At 30.5% G+C, this 21,547-nt stretch overlaps 1 protein-coding gene across 2 annotated transcripts in view; it reads left to right on the forward strand.

Moving 5' to 3' along the window:
• LOC129968525 (histone deacetylase 4-like) overlaps nucleotides 1–21,547 on the forward strand; it is a 273,174-nt gene that overhangs the window by 44,669 nt on the left and 206,958 nt on the right. For both annotated transcript variants that reach the window (XM_056082508.1, XM_056082509.1), the window contains exon 2: nucleotides 2,466–2,578. The gene's annotated coding sequence lies outside the window, so the exon portion shown is untranslated. The remainder of the gene's footprint in view (nucleotides 1–2,465; nucleotides 2,579–21,547) is intronic.

Below are 21,547 nucleotides of genomic sequence, written 5' to 3' on the forward strand. Positions count from 1 at the left end.
GGTTGTGAATTTGTAAAAAAAAAGTGATCTCAAGGTTTTCCTCAAAATTTAAAATAATGAATTATAAGTTACGGACTAAAAAGTAGAAAAGTAATAAGGAAAAAATTCGATTTCTTAATGCACTAATAAAATTGATTTCCTTACTGTTTCTTCATCAATCTTTTCACCGTCTCACCCGTGTTCAATATGTGCTATAAAATATGGATTCTCAAAACTAAAAGTAAAAGTTAAATCATTAATGATATCAAAAGTTAATACAAAAGCTACACATAATTCACATGTATCTATAGAACATTTAATGAACGGAAGACACCATTTAATTTGGTAGTAAGAGCAACTAATAAGGGAAATGTAATTTATATTCAGTTTTTATCGAAATACTATCAACGGAAGAAAAAGTTCTACGTTTTCTTTTATTCCATGAATTAAAATCGGCTATTACTGTTAAACTAGTTAAACAATTAAATTAATTATAATTTTAAAAAATTAAAGGAAGTATTTTTATTTATATTTTGTTCTACAAGTTTGTAAAGAATAAAAATTTTTGTCTTCTTCTACCCATTTTTACGCAAATACAACATGTAATCTCAATTATTTTATCTTGCATTCTAATTTCCGTTCTATTTACTTCCGGAATTTTCTCTTCCTGGTTTTACTTTCCTCTTTTTGAACCTTCTTCTGTAATCATCCTTGCTTTTGAAACAAAATTAAAATGTATTCGAATTATAATTTCATTTTTCATTGTTTGTATCATTTGTATTTGTTTATTTGTATTTCATCGATTGGATATTTAAAATTTAATACCTTTTATAAATCAACATATTGTTATATTCTAATATAAAATATTGCTAATATATTGCCTTATTTATTTTACTTATTTTTCAATGAAAAGTATAAAGAACTTCTATGAAATATCTTTCCTTACCAGTATGTTTCGCTTTTGACCTAGGAGAAATTACATAGAGGAACTAAACTAACTTCTATCTGTGCTGGGTTCAAAATTTCTTCCCTATCTTTGGTTACAAATCTCTTTGTTACAAATTTATAATTTCTTCCTCTCTTTGTTTACAAAGAAGTCAGAGTCATTTATAATTGGTGCATTTATTTTGAATTAGCTTGTATATAACGTAAATATTATGTATGTTTTTGTATTATTGTATGTTGTCCAATCAATCATATTTGAACTAAATATTACATTTATTATTGTATATATTATTTTATTTTATATTTTTCCTGAATTATATTGCGCGTTCGACCAAAGGGAAATTACATAGAGTAATTAAACTAGCTTCCATCTTTATCCTGTTGAAAATTTCTTCTCTTCTGACTTTTGTTTATTAATTCTAATTTTGTTTCTTTATTTTTCAATGAAAAGTATAATGAATTTTTTATAAAATATCTCTTTTTACTGGATATATACTAAAACCCTTTTTACTACATTTTAATTATGTTACGCACTTGAACGAGGAAATTATATAAAGGAACTAAACTAACTACATTCTGTATTCTATTGAAATTTTTCTCTCTTCTGATTTTTGTTTACAAAGAAATCAGAGTCATTCGTAATTGGTGCATTTATTTTGAATTAGCTTGCGTATAGCATAATTATTATGTATATTTTTATTATTATTGCATGGTGTCCAGTCAAATATATTTTTTACTGAATATTATATTTTATATATTATTTTACTGAATAATGTTGACCACTTGAACAGAGAAATAAATTAATTCTCTTATTAATTAATTCTGTGATATGAAAGAAATTACATAGAGGAATCATACTAACTTCCATCTGGATTGTGATCAAAATCTTCTCCCTTCCTGTCTTTGTTTAGAAAGAAGTCAAAGTCATTCGCAATTGGTGCGATTATTTTGAATTAGCTTGTATATAACATAATTATTAAGTAAATTTATTTCACTGTTGTATGTTGTTCAATCAAACATATTTTTACTGAATATTATAATTACTGTTTTATATATTATTTTACTGAATTATGTTACCCATTTGACCAAGAGAAGTTGCATAGAGAAATCATATTAACTACCATCCGTATTACGTTCAAAATTTTCTTCCTTCTTATCTTTGTTTACAGAGTCATTCGTAATTGGTGTAATTACTTTGAATTAGCTTGTATATAACATAATTATTAAGTAAGTTTATTTCATTGTTGTACGTTGTTCGATCAAACATATTTTTACTGAATATTATAATTACTGTTTTATATATTATTTTACTGAATTATGTTACCCATTTGACCAAGAGAAGTTGCATAGAGGAATCATATTAACTACCATCCGTATTACGTTCAAAATTTTCTTCCTTCTTATCTTTGTTTACAGAGTCATTCGTAATTGGTGTAATTACTTTGAATTAGCTTGTGTATAACATAATTATTAAGTTTGCTTTAACATTATTGTATTTTGTTCAATCCAACATATATCTGACTAACTTGTCTTTCTTCCAGATTTTGAGTCGGGGAATGCTACAAAATACTCACAGTTGGAGCAGACGGAGAGCTATGAATAGTGTTTATCGATAAATTTCTCTTCTGGCGTTCTCTCACATTGCTATTGTCGGGTGAGTAACAATTCTTTTGCACTATGAAAGAAAAATTATATTAAAGCTTTAATAATCACTGAACCGATTTCGCCAATTTTTATTTTCTCGTACTCTCGTCAAAAAAATTCGAACCCAAGATTTTGGAGAATCTCTATCATTTCAGACCTAAAATTGAAGCTTTAAAAATCACTGAACCGATTTCGCCAATTTTTATTTTCTCATACTCTCATTAAAAAAATTGAACCCAATATTTTGGAGAATCTCAACATTTCAGACCTAAAATAAGACCTAATGTCTAGTTTACCATCATTTATTGTCTACTTTGCTTACATTTCTTTCAGTAATTTGTAAATTTTCCTATTAAATGACCCAGGGAATTTTTTTGAATTTTTGCTTTTTTTATATGCAGATTACAAAGAATCTTCAAATAAATAAATAAATAAAGTAATAACTCGAGAATTTGGCAAACTTCCATATTTCAGACCTCCCTGATTCCTCCCTTCACTCTTGGTTTTTTTTGGGGGGGGGATTTTATCGTTTGTAAACACAATAGCTCTTAATCGCTTTAGACTCAATGAATGAAATTTACATATGAGATCCTTACGTCACATTTGTAAATTTTTAACAAATTTTGAAGGTAAAAATCATTTTTAGGAAGTCTGTCTGTCCTGGTACATGATATTTACAAAAGCAAAGAATAAGAAGAATAAAGTTTGGTGCACAGGTTTAGCATTTAAATTAATAATGCATATTATTATTATTATTACTTTTATTTTAATAAATCCAAGGACTGATCGTGTGCCGTTCTGTGCACTGCCATGCTTACAAGCATCATAACTAGAAGACTTAGATGAACTAAAATTTATCTTATGACTAAAATTATAATTTTATGTCAAATTCTGTTTTCAATCGGTCAGCAAAAACCGAAAAGAGGTGGTTATCCAAAATTCATACTCACTTTTCTTCACTATACTACCAAGTATAAAATGTTCATGTGCGGGATTTTGAAAATAAAAATTTGAGCAGTTATTGCGTTGAGAGCTTAGCTTAAAATCCACAATTTTAATACGAGGGGAAGGCGGGGGGGGGGGCATACATTTTATCAAGGGGAGTGTGAGGAAGTTTCGGAAGAACTCCCTTCATTTTATTAAACATTTGTTAGGGCATCAATTTTGTCATGAACCCACTCATTTCCTCCATAGAATGTTCAGTACTGTATAGTGACAATGAGTCACAAGTGTTGGTGACTCATTGCTACAGATTCGTCATAAGTAGCTATGGTTCTACTTGATAAAACACCTCAGGATTTTTTTTTATTATTTTTATTCTGATGCTCCTTTGTCACACCCTTTTCATACCATTATTTCCCCTTCCAATTCGCTTTTATTTTCTTGCTCCCCGTCTTTCACTTCGCTTCCCTCCCAATTTCAAGCAGTACTATGCACTCCCCCCTCCCCTCACCCAACCTTAGTTTCAAGATTTTTATTTCTTTTTGACGATCACACTCGGTCATCGTTGATTGGTTGATAGCTGTGTCGAGAAACGCCCAATTTCTATTTTAAGATTCAAGGTTGCTACTTGTTATTTCCACCGCCGGCTAATAGATGTCGCTGCCGTCGCGAAAGTGGCAATTTTCTCGATTTTGTTTTCGCCTTTGTTCGAGTTACCTATGTGGGTGAAATCGGTACTGCGTCTTCTAAAAGTATATCAATAGATTCGAACTTCCCACGCGTTTTTGATGTATTTTGTTGTCATAAAAAAAAAATTTCTGAGACGAAAACACAAAGAAAAACAACTTTCTAAAGAATAAGTAATCATCTTTATTCATCCTTTTTGAACAAATATATTTTTAGCTGTTTATTCGGAAACTTTTTACCTTTAGGCAGTGGAGAACAACACAGCCATTAACTTCTTCAAACAATGAGTTCTGGCATAAAAAAATTATAACATGTCTCGCATATTAAATGGGTTTTATATAAAGATTTTTTTTCTTCCCTACAAAACGTGACTTTGATTCCAACCACACGTGTTGACATTTGTATGAATTGCAGATCATTTTTGTAAATGGAATTCCAAAAGAGATGATGATTCAGGAAAAATTCAGTTGTATTTGGTTAATTCGGATATTTTTCATTCGCATCTATCGGCAGTTTATATTTTTCTTTGACTGCATGAATTGTAGAATGTTGAAAAATCGTCTATAATTCGAATTAGCTTAATTCGAATTTGACCGAATTACTCGAATTAATTCAATGTCAAAGCGAATTATTCAGAAGTATCAATTTTATAAACATCGTTTAAGATGCCATTTTAAGTCAGGATTAATTAATATTTACAGAATAATTTGGATGTTTTTTTAATTCAATTTCGTCGATAATTAGAATTTTTCTTTGATTGTTAGAACTACATACACTATTAGCATAAGATTCTACGATGTTTTTCGATTTTCTGAAAGTCGGACAATATCGAGAAGGTACCTTAATATTGATGTGGGGCATTTTGCGCTAATAGGGCAATATTGAAAAATCGTCTGTAATAAGAATTTTTTTATTACTTAAATTGTATAATATTAAAAAACATCTTAAATTCCGAATTATTTAATTAATTTGAAGATAACATTAAATATTCTGAAGCATTGTTTATAAGCCATAATAATTCCTGTTAAATACTGGAGTATTTGGATAATTTTAATTCGAATTCGTCGATAATTAGGATTTTTTCATTGATTGTTTGAACAGTTTACTCTGTTAGCATAAAATATTATACAGCATCTCTATGATATTATTCGATTTTTTAAAAGCTGAATAGTATCGTGACGATGTCACAATAGTGGTGCAGGGCATTTTATGTTAATAGAGTAACATAAAAAAAATTGTCTATAATAAGAATTTTTCTTTGATTACTTGAATTGAATAATGTTAGAAAAGTATCTTGAATTCAAAATTATTGTAGTTAATTTGAAGACAAAATTAAATATTCAGAAACATCATTTATAAGCCATGATGATTCCCATTAAATACAGTAACGTTCGACAGATATGGATAATTTTAATTCGAATTCGTCGATAATTAGAATTTTCTTTTGATTGTTTGAACTGCTTACTTACTCTATTAGCACAAGATATTATACAGCATCTCTACGATATTATTCGAAATTCTAAAAGCTGGAGAGTATCGTGAAAATTTCGTAACAGTGGTGTAAGACATCTTGTGCTAATAGGTTAATATTAAAAATTCGTCTACAATAAAAAAAATTTCTTTGATAATTTGAAATGCATAATGTTAAAAAAGCATCCTAAATTCGAAATTATTACAGTTAATTTGGAGATAAAATTAAATTTTCAAAAAAGTCGTTTATAAGCCATGATGTTTTCTGTTAAATACAGTAGCATTTGGCTAATTTGGATAATTTTAAATCGAATTCGTCGATAATTAGGTAATTCTTCGATAATTAGGTCGATTGGTAATGTTAAAAAGTCGCTTTTAATTCAAATTTTGGTTTATTCGAAGACAAAATTAAATATTCAGAAACATCGTTTTTATTTCTACATAATTAGTTAAGGAATATCGTAAACAAAAATAAATTTATAAGTCTCTTTTTTTTCCCTCGAAGATTTCGTTGTTGAATAAAGATGAGTCAATCTTTTTATTTATTAAAATTTCTTTCTGTTTATATGCTTCGTAATAATTCATTATTTATTATAAAAGTGTTAAATGCAATTAATTCCCGATTATCCGTGTATTTGGATGACCAAGCGGGGGTAATTGGCATGCGGAACATGAACTTTTTTTTTCTTACACTTAGCAAAGTCAACGTTCATATTAAAATAGGGACGTCGTAATAATATCAGACAAAATCACTTACTTTTCTCATGCAATGGTATATGAGATCAAAAGATTTATGTGTATCAGATTTTCTTTTATATCGAAATGAATCAGCAATATTATGCAGAATCTAGATTACTTATCGCATTTAAAACATTAAAACTTCTAAACATATTTAATGATACAATCCAAGCAATATAAAGATCATCGAAGTTTTTAAAACAATCTTGCTATGTGACGGCTGTTGCAATGTTGCATAGTGGTGGATTTCCAACTACGCAGCTGCCTACGGTGTAAGGGAGTGTGAGTCGAAGTAGATCGATAAAAAATTTTTATTTTTCTTGCTTCCAAATCAATAAATATGCAAAAAATATATCTGAATGACATTTTACTATTTAACATATTAAAAATACTCATCAAATTTAAACAGTGTAATGATAAAATACGCTCTATATGAAGATTGTCGATGTTTTAAGAATAATCTTATTATGTGGCGCAATGTTGCATAATGGTCGATTTCCATGTAGGCAGAATAGATAATTGCCTAGAGCATTAAACTGAAAGATGGCGAAAGTAGGTAGATTAAAAAAAAAACTTTATTTTATTCATTCATTTATTTATTTATTTTTGCTTCCAAATTATTAAATTTGTAAAAAATAAAAATTCTATAAATGGCACATTACAACTTAACATTTTAAAACTAATTATCATATTCAAACATTGTAATGATAAAATCAGTGACATACGAAGATTACCAAAGTTTTTAAGTCATTTTATTGTGTGAGGATTATCGCTATGTTGCATAATGGCCGATTTCCATCTAGGCAGACTAAACTGAATGTGGGCCCAAGCATGTCGATTAAAAAAACAAAAAAAAAACAGCTTTATTTTTCTTGCTTCCAAATTGTTAAATTTACAAAAAATAAAAATTGTACGAATGGCGCATTTATATTTAACACATTAAACCTACTTCTCACATTCAAACTGTGCAATCATAAAATCCGTGCTATATGAAGGTTGCCGAAGTTTTTAAAATAATCTTATTATGTGACAACTATCGTTATGTTGCAAAGTGACCAATTTCCATCTAGGCAAACTAGACAACTGCCTAGAGGACTAGACTAAAAATAGATCGAAGTCGGTCGATTCAAGAAGATTTTATCTTTCTTACTTCCAAATTATTAAATCTATAAAAAATAAAAATTCTATGAATGATATAGTGGTACTTAACATATTAAAACTACTTATTATATTCAAACAGCGTAATGATAAAATCCGTACTATATGAAGATTGTTGAAGTTTTTAAAATAATCTTATTATATGACAACTGTCGTTATGTTGCAAAGTGACCAATTTCCATCTGGGTAAACTGTACAACTGCCTAGAGGACTAGACTGAAAGTAGGTCGAAGTCAATCCTTTCAAGAAATTTTATCTTTCGTACTTCCAAATTATTAAATTTTCAAAAAATAAAAATTCTATGAATGATATAGTGGTACATAACATATTAAAACTGCTTATTACATTCAAACAGCGTAATGATAAAACCCGTGCTATATGAAGATTGTTGAAGTTTTTAAAATAATCTTATTATGTGACAACTGTCGTTATGTTGCAAAGTGACCAATTTCCATCTGGGTAAACTATACAACTGCCTAGAGGACTAGACTGAAAGTAGGTCGAAGTCGATCCTTTCAAGAAGATTTTATCTTTCGTACTTCCAAATTATTAAATTTTCAAAAAATAAAAATTCTATGAATGATATAGTGGTACATAACATATTAAAACTGCTTATTACATTCAAACAGCGTAATGATAAAACCCGTGCTATATGAAGATTGTTGAAGTTTTTAAAATAATCTTATTATGTGACAACTGTCGTTATGTTGCAAAGTGACCAATTTCCATCTGGGTAAACTATACAACTGCCTAGAGGACTAGACTGAAAGTAGGTCGAAGTCGATCCTTTCAAGAAGATTTTATCTTTCGTACTTCCAAATTATTAAATTTTCAAAAAATAAAAATTCTATGAATGATATAGTGGTACATAACATATTAAAACTACTTATTACATTCAAACAGCGTAATGATAAAACCCGTGCTATATGAAGATTGTTGAAGTTTTTAAAGTAATCTTATTATGCGAAGCAATGTTGCATAGTGGACGATTTCCTTCTTGGCAGACTAGACAACTGTCTAGTGCACTAGACTGAGAAAGGATCGAAAACTTTATTTTTCAAAAAAAAAAATAATAATAATAATAATAATAAAGTTTAACGCTTTATGATTAAAAAAAACATTATTTTATTTGCTTCCAAATTGTTAAGTATGGAAAAAATAAAAATTCTATGAATGATAAAATATTAGGATAATATAAATCCTTTATCAAAATTAATTGATCGGGCTTTTATATGCGTCAGTACATTTACTCAGTTGTTAGAATAGTTATATAACTGAGAAATTGAGCGATTGCTTTAAAAATATATTTGCACATATATGGTAGTTGGGCATTAGAATCTGAAGAGATAAAAAATGAATATTCATGGAAATAATAAATAAAAATATTAAACTAAAATAAATCATTATAAAATGCTAAAAATGAGCTGAAATGTGAAATTAAATTGACCATCTTATTAAAAATTACGCATAATGTACTACAAAATACTTAAATCAGCTACTGCCCTGCCATGAGGGGTTATGTATTATTATGAGGGTATATTGTATGTACATAAAAAATCCTTTTGCTAGTATTTTATTTTTCAAATAAAGCAATCTGGTCACGAATAATTTGTTAGAAAAGCAGCTAGAAATAACTTCTCAAATAAAACAATCTGGTTAAGAACAATTTGTAAGCAAAACCGCTAGAAATAACTTCTCAAATAAAACAATCTGGTTACGATCATTTTGTGAGAGAACCAGCTAGAAATAACTTCTCAAATAAAACAATCTAGTTACGAACAATTTGTAAGCAAAACAGCTAGAAATAACTTATCAAATAAAACAATCTGGTTACGAACAATTTGTGAGAAAACCAGCTAGAAATAACTTCTCAAATAAAACAATCTGGTTACGAACAATTTGTAAGCAAAACCGCTAGAAATAACTTCTCAAATAAAACAATCTGGTTACGATCATCTTGTGAGAGAACCAGCTAGAAATAACTTCTCATATAAAACAGTCTGGCTACGATCATTTTGTGAGAGAACCAGCAAGAAATAACTTCTCAAATAAAACAATCTGGTTACAATCATTTTGTGAGAGAACCAATTAGAAATAACTTCTCAAATAAAACAATCTGGTTACGAACAATTTGTAAACAAAACAGCTAGAAATAACTTCTCAAATAAAACAATCTGGTTACGAACAATTTGTAAACAAAACAGCTAGAAATAACTTCTCAAATAAAACAATCTGGTTACGAACAATTTGTAAACAAAACAGCTAGAAATAACTTCTCAAATAAAACAATCTGGTTACGAACAATTTGTGCAAAAAACAGCTGAAAATAAGTTATGTAATCCATGATGAAATTTTACTCTCAAGTAACAATTCATGTAAAGAGATTTCAAATAAAACTGAATACATAGAAATCGAAACACTTTTTTAATAAAAAATAACACGGCAGTGAAGATAAAAATATGCATATCTTAATGCAAAAGTGAGTTTGAATGTAACCTGAAATGGAAGAAATTATCAGTGAAAACACTCATGGTCACAGATAACCGACAATTTTTATTCTTGCCACAGCCTCGTAAAATGTTCTTTTTGGAATATATTGCAATTGCTATCGAATAACCTTTAAAACATGATAACTCATGCACGTGATTGACTTCCATTGCGATTGAAAAGTACTAACCAAAATGCGTACAATTTGAATTCATAGAGCATATAAATGATTTATGAATTAAAAAAAAATCGTTTGGTAAATAAACAAAACAGAACTGTGTAAAAAATTAAAGATTTCTTTCAGATTTGGCTTGCCTAATAAAGCCCATAGTTATCGATCTTTTTTGAATTTATAAATTACCTCAGTGTTCAAAAATCCGAATTAAAAATATATATCACACCAGTCATCTTTGGAAACCTAGTTGGTTCACGATTAATATTTGCGAAGAATTTCAATAAAATGTTTTACTTAATTATGTCTTAATGTATTCTTAAACAAAATATTTATGAACAAATTTTAATATGTATACTTTTTAGAAGCCTTGCATCGTTCTGTTTATAATGCTATGTATGCATTTCTGTGACTTTTCTGTCTATAAGTTTATACATCCAGTTATATCATAGGAAATTGCAGCTTCGTTTCAAAACGGACGTACTTTAAAAAAATTCATCTTTGCTTGATTCTGATTGCAATAAAGTTTTAAAATTTTTACTTAAAAGTATATCTTATATTTAAACATTCTACACAAACATCACCAAAGTAAAGGATTATAAATACGTGTAAGGAACAGAATGAAATCAGCTGGAATAGTTTCCTCAAAACTTTCTCACATGCTCTGCAATAAAGGTTTTATTCCAGAGAATACAATGCATTGCTTTGGCGTAGAAAAGTTAGGAAATATTAAACTTTTGCGTGAATTTAGAATTTTTACTGATTCTATCGTGTCATCTTTGGCGAGTTATTTGGCTATTAATTCCTGGAATGCGATTAATAATACCTGAAAATCAAATTTGCGTTTTAGCCGCGTTTTTCCTAACCAATTAAAACTAAACCTGACATAGCATTACACTTGTAGTCACAATATTATAGTATATAAGTGTATAATATTATAGTAATAATACTTGTAGTCACATATTTAAGCCATCGTATTATTGAATCATCGTGTTTACATATTTCTGAATGTAATAGATAAACAAATGCAACAATCCCTTGTTGAAATTTGTTCAACAGTTGACAGGTGTTTACAATGTGCATGTTAAATCTGTGTACTGAATTTTATCTGTCTAACTCTCTTCGTTTTGTAGTTGTCGTGTTCACTTATATTCAAACCGTCAGATAGACAGACATTCGGCGAATGGATTTTGCTCAAAATTCATCTGAAATCTAAAAATTTGGTATCAAGACCGTATACCGAATTTCACCCGTCTAGCACAAAACGTTTTTGAATTATCTTTGTCGTGAACGGATTGTCAGACAGACAGACGGACAGACATATTGCGAAAAATGTGTTTTTCGAACTCAGAAAGCTCCAAAATGTGAATATTCGTTAAGATTTCGAATATATAAATACTTTCTTTTTACTTCGTATACGAGAAATTAATAGGTAGTGCGTATCGATAGATTGATTGGTTTTGATAGTCAGTTTATTTATGGCTAAATGGAACTACAACGGTTTATGCATTAGAAAGGATAAATCACAAAATATGCTGGAAGGCACATGGAAAAACTTGAATGACCGGACCGTCGTGACAGCAACACTGGCAGGAACTGTGTCCTAAGTGCCATCACCAGCCACGGCACAATCCTTCCCTAAGGAAGTATGTCCTGTCATCGATGGGAGGACCAGACCCCCACCTTTCCCAGAGTGGCGAGAACCAACCACCATACCGGGAGCTTTTCATCCTGATTATGAGGTGCTCCCCACCGTTGGAAGTTTTGTGAAAATAAAATATGTAATTGTCTGAATTGATATTTTGTAATAACATAGATGAGCATATTTTGAATGAACCAATATTTCATTCATACTGAGCATCGCAAAATGTTCAGTATGTATGATATGTCAATGTTTCCTTCAGGCAGCACAACGATTAAATAGAAAACGGTATTTTCTTTTCAGTGTCAGCATTCCTCTAACTTTTCCTTTGTACTAACCATTTTCTTTTTCATAGTAACTTTTCCTCCCTTTTCTTCTTGCTTTTAGTTAACTATTGGCTAGAAGTAAAGGAGTGGGGGGGAAATGGAGGGGACTTATTTCGTATTGAAAGAAAACTTCCGGAAGACCATACTTTCTTTAGCAACAAACTTTCTAGTGCATTACTCAATGCTACTTGATAAAAGAAATCCCTAAACATAAGAAACTCAACAGGGCTTTCAACAGCAGCGTTCCGTCTGGACTGCACAGACGGACGGAAGCAACGGTGGAAACATGGCTAAAAACTGAGCAAGTTCACAGACTTTGAGATTTAAGTATCTCAGTTTTTCTAGTAATCAGTTAGTCGAGCAGGCACATAACTACTTAAAACAATTCTCGCAACTAGATTGAAAGCCAATAAAAACAACCGTAAAGTTGGCGATAGAAGATGAAGTAAAAGGAAGGAGAGGGGATAGGCAGAAGGGGGGAGGGATTGGTTATTTTGGTCCTCCCACACGCAGTGATCTCGTTCTAAAAATTGCCCGGTCCACACCGTCGTCCCCTCACCTTCTTCTCTGAACTCGAAACTTTAGTTTTTATCTTTCTTTTTTTAAATCTCCAGTGTATTTTGGTTTTAGACTTTAGAGCAAAACTAAGCGGTTATCTTATTTTGACCAAACCTATTTCTGGAATAAACGATCACTGACTGCTCTGCACTTAAACGAAAATAATTTTTGCAGAGGGAAAACAGTTGAACGGAATATCTTCTAAATCTCTGGATTTTTGAGATGGTTATTTACAGTTTGGTTGCGCTGTTTTGTCATCTGTCAGGATTCGAGTTAAAGACGGTCGCTTATTCGACAAGAGCAGATGGCGAGTTGTTGAGAAAGTGAATGCCTTAGTCTTTTTTTTTTTTTAATTTTAACTAATCGTCTATAACTAATAACTGATCCGGGAAGGATGTGGGTTTGTATTTAATTTTAATTAAATCACTTATGCATAATTTGATGGTCTTGGCTTTCCCAACAAAATAATTTAAACATCAAACTGAGATAGAAATTAATAGAACATTAAAATAATAATCGTTGCCGCTTTATTTTAATAGTTTTACATCTATTCTATTTATTGTGTTTATGAATCTTCCTAATGGAGTTAAGTCCCAAGAAGTCAGAGTGCCGTTGAAAACATAATTATTAGGGCAATCTATCTTCTTGTGTCTTCTCTTTATTATTCTTGATGTAAATTGCACAAAATAACCTTATATGAATAAGCATAATCCTTTTTTTTTCCTTCACTTTCAAGAATGCAATAAAATTAAATTATTAAATATTTGATGAAAAATTTTGAAGCAACTTTAAATGAATTGATGAAATAGTTTAAATTTCATTTCAATAATAAAATGTATTGTTGTAAATAACACAAAAAATCTGTTATTAATAATACAATAGTTTCAACGAATTTTTAGTTTATTGTCTACAACTGAATAGACTACATTTAGATAGGGCCGAATTAAGTCTTTAAAAACAATGCAAGTCTCAGAAGTCCCTTTTTATTTCTCTAAATTACAACACTAGATATTTTTTATTAATTTTAATTCTCTATATAAGTAATTTCATATAGAAAACTTTTATAATCTTTCAAAACATTTAATGACATGCCATTTTTGAAAATCGGTTTCAGTATTTTGCCTATAAAAAAAAGATTCAATCTTCAATTTTAAAAGAAATATCAACAAAAACTTTTAAATACAGTATAAATACTATTTAATTACAGAATCGGGTTTTATTTAAATTATAAAACAATATTTTTCAGAACTTTTAAATAACATAATATAAAAATTGAAATAATAATTACGAATATTAATATAATGTTCAAACATTTAAATGGTAATTAATTATTATTTAATTTAATTGGAATACAAAGTTCTCGTAAATTAAATGAAAACATAAAGCTAATAAACTCAGAAATTATCACAAATAATGTATCGAAATTTCAGGGTCACGTTGCTGGATCTATAAGCAGTTGCCTATTTTGTCTTTTTGATAATCGGACCCTGCATATAGAAAAACGACTCATCCATTAAATTTTTCTCGAATAGGTAATTACTGGAGTATTCACAAAATATGTGTTTTTGAATTTGAACCATTGGTAGTGGGTGGTTTATAAATTTACCAGGTTCAAAGCCCAATATCGCGAAATGGTCGTATATAGGGTCCTGTTTTATGTTAAATCTGAACATTAAAGGTGAAATGTCCAACCGCTGATGGACATTTGAGAAATACTGAATCATATATCGTTTTAGATATTTGACCACAGTTTATAACTGCCTTTTTCTTCCTTTAAAACGAGCTTTTTATATAACCACAAACAGGACTTCTTAATTAGATTTTCTTGACTGCACAATTTTGCCGAATTTCAATTAAGCTCGAAGTACTTACCACTAAATATTGATCGACACATTTCAAATACTGGAATTTCAACCGACTTTGTGGTTAAATTATTTTGGTTGGATTTCTTTGTCTCTTTCTTATGAGGCAAAATAACCGGACGATTCCATAAGAATAAACCTGCTCTCCGGATAAAATATACTGAAGACATCTGTCACTAAGGAATCTGAACACATTCATTGGCGCAGATTTACAATATTTCTCGAGACGATATCTGGAGGATTTCTACCTTATTCTTATGCATTTAAAGCTGCATTGTTATGTTTTTATTGGCGCTAAAAATAATCTCGTGCTCGTATATTTGCTATAGCGTCGCCAACCTTGCCGATTTATTGTTCTGCAGTCCCATACTTTCGGAACGGTGTTCCCTGATTTCACGCAGCTAAACAAGTAATGTGTTTCTAAATGGGGAGTCGTAAAAAGGAAGATAAAATAAATAAAAACACAGCTTTCTTGCGTATGTAGGACCATAAACGTGTTTATATATAGATACCCACGCCTATACCTGTATATATTGTTGGATATCTATGAATAGAAAGAGATTTATGAAAAAAAATTCAACTTCCAACGAAAAGAATCAAAATGAATTGTTGCATTCAATCAAAAAATTGATTTTTTAGCTATCCAATTAATGCAAATCAATTAATCCAATTAATGCATATTATGTATCCAGCCAAATGGGGAATGATAATCCGATTGGATCAGATCTGCAAATGATGTAAGTGGATATTTATCTTTCATTCTTATGTGGAGGGATAAGTTTATGATCAGACATATATTAATGATTACATAGAAATGAATGATGTTCACGAATAGGAAGTCCCATCTTGCAAATGATGTCCATTTTCACTTATATATTGTTCCGCCGAAAGTCTCCGAACATACTGGGGTTGATTTTTTACCATTACCACTGTGATATCTCTCTATAGGTGTCCAGAGAGAAGAGCGGATTTTAGTCCATCCTTCAGTAAGAACTATAAGTAAAAGACTCGAAGTTACGTATATATTATATATTTGTAACGGATTGAGATGCGCGAGCAATTGCTTTTGCATCGTGGTCATGTTACTGGCCTGCGAACCACAAGGTCCCAGGTTCTATCCTCGCGCATCACATACCACCACATTGGTGACCCGGACGTCAACAGCTATTACATCATCACTAAACAGCCATATCATTCGTCTCACCTCCGACTCACTGGAGGGAGAACCTGTGGTGAAAGCGTATAAGCCAGTTAACAACTTCGCTGCACGAGCAATTGCTTTTGTATCGTGGTCATGTTACTGGCCTGCGAACCACAAAGTCCCAGGTTATATCCTCGCGCATCACATACCGTCACATATTATATAAAAATTTCATGTAAGCATTAAGTTTGATTCGCTTTGTGGTTGATATATAGTGAGTTACCTAATTCATGACATTTGAGGTTTGTTTTGCTAGTATTGTTTGAAATATTTAATGAAAATTATTATTACATCAGCGTTACTATTTATGGTACACTTGATGATGAAATGGGGACAAAAAAAGGAAAAGCAAAACTTTAATTGGCACACAATTAACAATAAATGGGTTTAAAATAATATTATTTGTTAATTCTACTTTTAGACAGCCGGCGTCCTGGCATAGGAGTAGCACGCCTGTTCTATCTGTGAGATGTCTTCTTCATCTGTTCTATCTGTGAGATGTCTTCTTCATCTGTTCTATCTGTGAGATGTGTGAATGTGCCCTCCTGTAAAAAGGGGTTGTGCAAGCGAATGTGATGCGTGAATAGCTAAGTCGTACTCTTGGCCCTAGTTGGCGCTACTATAAAAACAAGAGACGCTCCCCCACCGGCTTAAAATCGCTGTCTTCGTAACAGCGGACTTGTCCATGGCAAGTGCCATAAGAAACAACAACAACAAACTTTTAGACACACTGTATGAACACTAATGAATAACTTTCGATTTGTTTCCTTTTTTCGAGTAACGTAAATTTTTCGTCTCTTGCCGATCGATTGTCTAAACATCTAAGCAATACACGCATTAACCCTGCATTGCTTTTTTAAAAATGATAATGGAGTGTCCAGTGATCTCATATGAAGAAAAAATGCGAAAAAAGATCGAGCAAGAATCTGAAAAGAATCTGATCGTGAAGAGGATAAGCTGGCGACAAAATGTGAAAAATGAATTCAATATTTAGATGTTGGAGATGAAAGAAAAGAATGTTCTCATTGTGGGGCTTTGAGTTTTGAATTGGAAGTACACCGATCGGAAAATATATGCTCTCATCCTGGAAAGATCAAACTTCCAGTATTAAACTAAACGGCCTGTGGAGTTTAAAAACTTGCTAACTGGAATTGACGAATATGGCTTACAATATGACAACATCTGTTAAAACTTTTCATATTACCCATAGTCAGCTGTCGAATAAGATAATTCCCCGGGAGAAAATTTTCAATTAAAGAGAATTTAGAATCTTTTTGTGATCGCATTGCCATAATGTGTCTTGCTTGAATTATACTTGTGTTTTTGTTTAGCAAATATTTCAAAGAACTTATAAACATGAAATTCTTGGGGTTTTTTTTCTCTCTCTTTTTAACTGGAACGAAAAATTGAACTGGTTTGAGACATAACCTAAATTGTATAAGAACTAAAAATTTCAATGCAACATTTTTATACACTTTTTCAGAACGATTCATTACGAGTCTGAAATCTGTTTCTTTTATATCAATGAGAAAATTTAATTTCTGCTCATCCTCTACAGTTATGAACCGATCTTAACTTTCATATTATTCACTTTCATGTTATTATAAGATGTTGCAATGGTTTCCCTTATATTCAATGAAGAAGGAGTTTCTTTATTTCTGCATTTAATCTATAGGTTATGTAAATCAGCACTTGGGGCGCGTGAGAGTTAAAAACAAAAAGTATAAATATTTTAAATAATCCCGAATTTTGTTTCTTCAAGAAAAAGAAAAATTGTGCAAGTTCGAAAGCTTGTTAAAAAAGTAAGAAAAAGAAGGCGATAAGTCAGGCGTTGATTACTGATTGATAATTTGCTGTCAACAGCCCCGCCCACCATTTATTATACCTCGCAATTATGCATGAGTCATTCGTCAGGAGTATCGAGACAAATCGCATACTTTCTCAGCTTCTTTCTTCAATGTTCTGTTTAAAAAACTATTAAAAACAAACTATTAAAATCGATGATTATTATTATATAAAGTTGTTAGCTTTCATCATAATGTGTTTTGTACGTATTTTCAAAGTAGTTTAAGTTTGTTTTGATGTTGAACTAATATTATTATAAATCAGAGGAAGTGGTATATCCGATTCTTTCTCGTATATCTTTTAAAACAAAGAAATTACTCCCCTGATCCCTCAAAATATTATGGAGCTAAGGGTAAGACCTTGAATGCCATAAGTGCTCAAATTTTTATTTTCAAAGTCCAAACCGTGAGCGTTTTGTAGTTCATAATGAAGAACAAGTATGCATTTACAATGCCCGCTTTTTGTGTTTGTTTTTTCTTTTTTCAACCAACTGACGTCGAAATCTGCCGCAGAAATACAATTTTAGTGACAGGATCACATACCAAATTCCATTTAGCTAAATCCTTGCGTTTTCGTTTGAGCTATCACATTAACATACATCCGAATCAGACAATCGCATTTACATGCAAATCAAGACAGGTGAACAATCAGGCGAATTTGCTTTGTTTAAGATTTGCATTTTAAGTGTTTAAAATGTGTATTAAATTTTATATATATGGTGGTTTCCATTTTATAATGATTATTTTCATCTGCATTCGGACAACCAGTCAGATTTTCTGAGAAAGGATTTTGCCTAGAATTTGACTGAAATCAATAATCTAAAGACAATATACCAAATTGCATCCATCTAGCTCAAAGCGTCTTTAAATTATCATGTTTGCAAACAGACATAATTCCAGGAACGTGTTTTCCGCATTTAGAGAGAACTGAAACATGAAGATTCGCCAAAATTTTAATGTTAATTTTTTTTAAGATTTTTTTTTTTTTTTTTTTTGTATATTTCGTATACGAGAAAATAAAAGCATAAAATAAACTGTCAAACCAAAGATTAAATTATGATGATGAAGATTATGAAATAGATCATGACGATAAATATTCAAAAATGAAGATTCGTCAAAATTTCAAGGTCGAGATTTTCAGACACTCTTTATATACTTCATATACGAGAAATTAAAAACATAAAGTTAACCACCAAATCAAAAATTAATCATAGAATCATATTAAATTTGATATTAAATTATTTTGAGTCGTTTTATTTTAAAATTAATTTTAGTTTGTATCATCATTTATATAAAAGACTTTTTAGTGGAAGTATTTTTGTAATATATGTTCAGGATAGTCAGAAATTACTTTTAAAAATTATTCTAGAAGTACGAGAGTAAAAGATAGTTAAGAACGTTGCTATAGACTGAAGTTATTAATTCTAAAAACAGAGCTGAAATCCTTAAAAGACAATAGAATGAATGAATGAATTTTAAAAAATAACAGTGTTTACAGCAGTAGTAACAGTAACAACAAAAATTACTTTAAAAAATTATTCTAGAAGTACGAGAGTAAAAGATAGCTAAGAACGTTGCTATAGACTGAAGTTGCTAATTCTAAAAACAGAGCTGAAATCCTTAAAAGAAAATAGAATTAATGAATTAATTTTAGAAAAAAACAGTGTATTATAAAAAAAGACTACATTAGAAAGTTTTTTTTTAATGATTTAATTGTATTACGATTTTAGCATGTATTGCCACAATATCAATTTTATCGTAATTTGTTGAATAAGAACTCATATTCAGTAAATATTTTTTCCTAAGAATTCTTTCAAACATTTCCTCCATTAACCAAACCCACCTTTTAAATATAAGATGTTTTCCTATATCTCTTAGCTATCTACTTCATAACATAGGATTATTAATCACTTAACTTTTTCTTAAAAGTGTTTCCTTAGGTAGTAAGACAGAAGTTGATTCTTAGTCAAAAGACCATCTCAATATATCTAAGATATTGCGGTAATGATTTTCGAATTATGAATTTTTTATTTTTAAAAGCTAGTATTCAATAAATAAATGCGTTCGAAACTTAGTATATATTCCTTTTTTTAAAGGCCTTTAAAAGGATTTTTTTATATTTGAAATAACCTAAGAGCTGTTTAATAGTGTTTACTAAAACCATTACTATCGTTGTTAAAATGAAAATCCATCCGCCTTTTTTATGGATGTAACAAAAATCGTACCAAAAAGAATACTTAATCAGAGTAGACTAAACTATCGTATAGGAAGCCTGATTTCGATTAGTATTATTCATTTAAGGAGTGGTTTTAATCCTACTTATTTTAAGGTATCTTTATTTATAAAAACAAAAATAATTAATTTAAAAAAAACTTTTATTTTAGTATTTATTAAAAAAAAAACTTTTCAGTAGAAGCATGGTTGGGGGAGGGGTATAATAGTAAGGATACTCAAAAATAAATTTAAAGAAAAACAATCCAGGAATGAAAGATTAAAAGAAAGTTAAGAACCTCTGACATAGATGAAAGTTGCCAATTCAAGTAACAGAGCGAGCCAAGTCCATGAGACCAAAACCTGTGTTAAAAGAAAAGTGTGATATATTCTTTTGGTCAAGCGGTCTTAGGACATCTAAATAACAACTCAGGTGGAAGCTTGATTTAATCATACACAAATGTAGATGTCCTTTCCCGAGAACTTTCAGAAGAAACTGGTCTGCATTTTGTGTTTTGCTGAGAGGGAATCAGAAACCTTTCTGTAAACAACTCCAGCCTAATCAGCAGTTCGAGCATAATCGACAATTGTAAATTCAAACGCAATTAATGAAGAAGATGTTGTTCATCGTTTAAAATAACAATATAAGAGAATGGCACTAAGGATCATTGCGACTTTTCGCAGAACTCTACTTTATAAAGCGTTATATATATATATATATATATATATATATATATATATATATATATATATATATATATATATATATATATATATATATATATATATATATATAGCATTAAAATTCGCGGCATAGAACACATCCTTATAGATATTGTCGAATGCCAATATCAGAAAGATGGCAATAGAGAAAATAACTGTGGTGTGACCTCACAGAAACATGAAGTTCAACAAACTCCTTTCGCCATGGCACGTGCTTTGGTTCTAATCACCATCTGTCACTTGCAAAGTGTCATCGTGGTTGAAGAAGATCAAATGAAAAATTTGGGAAACACACACACACACACAAAAGGTTTTTTTTTCTGCTGCTTCTCTGCTATTATTGGTTATTTTCTCTTTACTGCTTCGTCTGTCCAGCGTTGGTGATTTTTGTGCTACAGGTACTGTTCCGACGCTATTTATTATCTTTTTCATAATTAGAACGCATTTAAATAAAAAGTTCTGTTTTATAACAATGCTAGGACTATTTTGGGACGGACGTCTCAATTTTGAACCGCTGTCAGACACCGAGGCAGACGCCTGAGCTGGTACCCCTTCTCCTAACTTCCGCGCCACACTAACGGGGGAGGACGTGCACCGGTCCCGCTTACACGATGGTTCATCGGTGGTATCGGATTTCGAACCTGAAGCCCTCCGTTTGTTAAACCGAAACTTTACCACCAGGGCACTGCAGCTTTTATTCAAACAAGAAAAGTTGATGTTGATATTTGAAAATTTTGAAATTTTTTCACTTCTACCGTAACTGTTAGAGCTTAACTATTGTTTTCCATATGATTCTTGAGCGCGTACCTCAAAATACCTTGAACCAAAATTTTTTCCCGTTCCTATGGACGGTATGATATTCGGAGTCTCATATATAGGGATAGTATTTTATAATCACCCTGTATATGCACTTAGATAACTGCTTATTTAAAAAGCAATGATCGTTTTTTATATTTAG

This window comes from Argiope bruennichi, chromosome 5 (genome assembly GCF_947563725.1).
Source record: "Argiope bruennichi chromosome 5, qqArgBrue1.1, whole genome shotgun sequence".
Taxonomy (NCBI): domain Eukaryota; kingdom Metazoa; phylum Arthropoda; class Arachnida; order Araneae; family Araneidae; genus Argiope; species Argiope bruennichi.